This window comes from Cervus elaphus, chromosome 31, assembly GCF_910594005.1.
Source record: "Cervus elaphus chromosome 31, mCerEla1.1, whole genome shotgun sequence".
Taxonomy (NCBI): domain Eukaryota; kingdom Metazoa; phylum Chordata; class Mammalia; order Artiodactyla; family Cervidae; genus Cervus; species Cervus elaphus.
Window position 1 is genome coordinate 41,606,289 of NC_057845.1, and position 2,911 is coordinate 41,609,199.

Below are 2,911 nucleotides of genomic sequence, written 5' to 3' on the forward strand. Positions count from 1 at the left end.
TCATACTGTTCATGGGGTTCTTGTAGTAAGAAATCTGGAGTGGTTTGCCAGTCTCTCCTCCAGTGAACCATGTTTTGTGAGAACTCTCTGCTATAATCCGTCCATCCTGGGTGGCCCTGCATGGCATGGTTCATAACTTCATTGAGTTTCCACAGCCTCTTTGCCACAGTAAGGCTGTGATCCATGAAGCAGAGCAAATCCTATCTGAGAAACAGTACTATGTACTGGATGTAGATTCAAAAAATATACATCCTTCTGAACTTTGAACTTTCTGATATTATCATACAGGAAATTTTGTAACTTAGTTCTAAAGGTCCATTATATCTTTCACTCAAATTAGCTGCTTCAGAACTTTAGGGAACATGATAAGACAAGTGAATTTGATAATAATGGGGCCATTATGACATTTCATTTGCTATGAAGTAAATTCCTTGATCAGAGGCAATGAAATGTGGAATGACAGTGTGGAATGAAATGTACCATGACAGTGGATAAGGAATCCTGTAAGTCCACAGATGGTGTCCACAGCGGAAGCACTGTCTGCAGGGGAGGCAAATCTGTATCTAGAATAAATATCTATTCTAGTAAGAACAAAACACCAACCCTTTCTTGATGGAAAACTGTCAAAGTGATCAACCTACCACCATGTAGCTGGTTAACTACCCCCATTAATTGTGAAGTACTGGGGACTCAATGCTGGACCCTGTCCTGGCAAATGGAGCACTCTGACATGACCTTAGGCAGGCTGTCCATGTTAAGTGGAAGTTACTGATGTAGGGCTCATGCGTAAACTTTGTTCTTGTCTTCATTTTGCCTTTTTCATGAGCCTATCTGGTGATGACGGGTGTGGCTGGAGAAAGAGGTTAACCGGTGACCGTAGAATGGTTTCCAGCTACAAGTAGTTTTTAAAAATACGTTACTCTATATTCCTGGAGTCTTGTGCAGGTCAGAAGATTAGACCAGTTCATTTGTCTTATTTTAATTCCTCTGAAGCATTCTAAGTTCTAGGAAAATGGAGTGGATTGATCACATTCAAGTTGCTTTTAATCTTCTCCCTAAAGATTCATTCTAATTGTATATGTCTGTAGTTTGTTGACTATTATTGGTATACAATGTTTCCATTGTTCAGATGGTTTCCTGTCAATTACGTGGATTTTTGCTTTTTCATACACTGTAATGACCCAAAGACTAACTGAAAATGCAGGCTACATGTATGCATTTTCTTCTACTGTCATTAAGGACATTTCCTAATGGATTTTTCTTTGAATGAGAAGTCTGATGCCAAATTATGAGCATATGAGTGGGCTGTATAATCTATCAAGTCTTAATTTAGCTTGGTGAGTACAGGACAGACAGTTGGAGGCTTCTAAGAAACTCAGACCTCCGTGTAGCCTTCTCCTACAGATGTTTGGTCAACAGACTCCTCTGCTCTGCTCTGACCTTCAGTACAATTCAAACCACTTTATACCCTCCAGAAATTATCAAAATATCTAGTCAAATGATGTGATTCCACTCACCTTCTGTTACACATTTATTAATTTAATACATTATTTTTCATTAGAGTGGCACGTTAGGAAAGAGGTAAAATATAAACTTTTGAAAAATCCAGATTTCAGAAAACATATTTCACCTATGAAGAATATATATTCTACATTTAGAGAATATGATTCCTTTAAAAAGATATTGAAAATCAATCTGTATTGTTTAACAGTTATTTAGGTGTTTAGCATGATGCCATTTTACTAAATTCAGCCAGTTGCCTGGAACACTGCTGGAGACTGAGGACAGCAAGTGTCGTAATTCAAAAGAAGGCCTGAGACAGGAGGGCCAATGGTACAGATTCCTGTCTGAGTACAAAGTCTTGAGAATCAGGATCACCTAGAGCACCTAAAGATCAGCATCAACCAGGCAAGCGGAAACTGACTTCAACCTTCCTCTGCCTTGCTGTTACATTCAGACGCCCAGCAGACTGGATGATGCCCAGGTACGTTGGGAGGATCATGTGCCTTCCTGAGTCCACCACTTCCACACTAATCACTTCTGGAAACAGTCTCACAGACACACTCCAAAATAATGTTTAATCAGATAAATGGACAGCCCACATCCCAGCCACGTTGACACATAAAACTAACCTTATAATCTATCCATAATCACCATGGCACCCATACATATCTCCTAAAGCCATATGTTATCTCCACATATAAAAAAGAATAAAGTTACATTCCACCTAACATAACGCACCCATTTGTGGATAATGGAAAAGGTACTATCTCCTTCCCCAGAAAAGTAGGTAAATTCTTTGAGTGATATTTATTTCTCTCCATGATATATGGTAACTTAAATACTATAATGGCAAATGAACAGCCCTCAACCTCTATATCATACAGTCAGGATATGCACATGACAAGGAAAAAAGACTGGAAAGAAAGCTAAGACATTTGCTCTACACGTACACAAATGTATCCACATCACGCTAAGAAGGAAATCTCTTGGTAATTACAGTCCTCATATCTGTAACAGCTCACATGGTTGTAGCTGATATCTATTTTGCAGCTGATATTTTAACTGAATTATTTCTCTATATATTTTATATTCTTATTGGCTTCAGGATGGCTTTCAGGTGAACACTGTTCTTCACCTGGTGAGGTAAACGAAGCTTTCATTCCTGAAGAGTCTGAGCCATTAGAACTACTGTCTGACGTGTTTGTTGAAGTTTTTCAATGACCTTAATCATGGGAATGAAAACACTAAGAGACTAGTGAATCTTCTCTATTCCAGACACTCTTCTTTACACCCTTTGTGGAATAATCTAACTGCTTCCTGGTAGTTGCCATGAATCACCCCTGCCACCACAGAATTTCTTTTTTGTCTGCTGATTCAGAGGAATGCAGACCCAAAGGTCCTGAGTGCC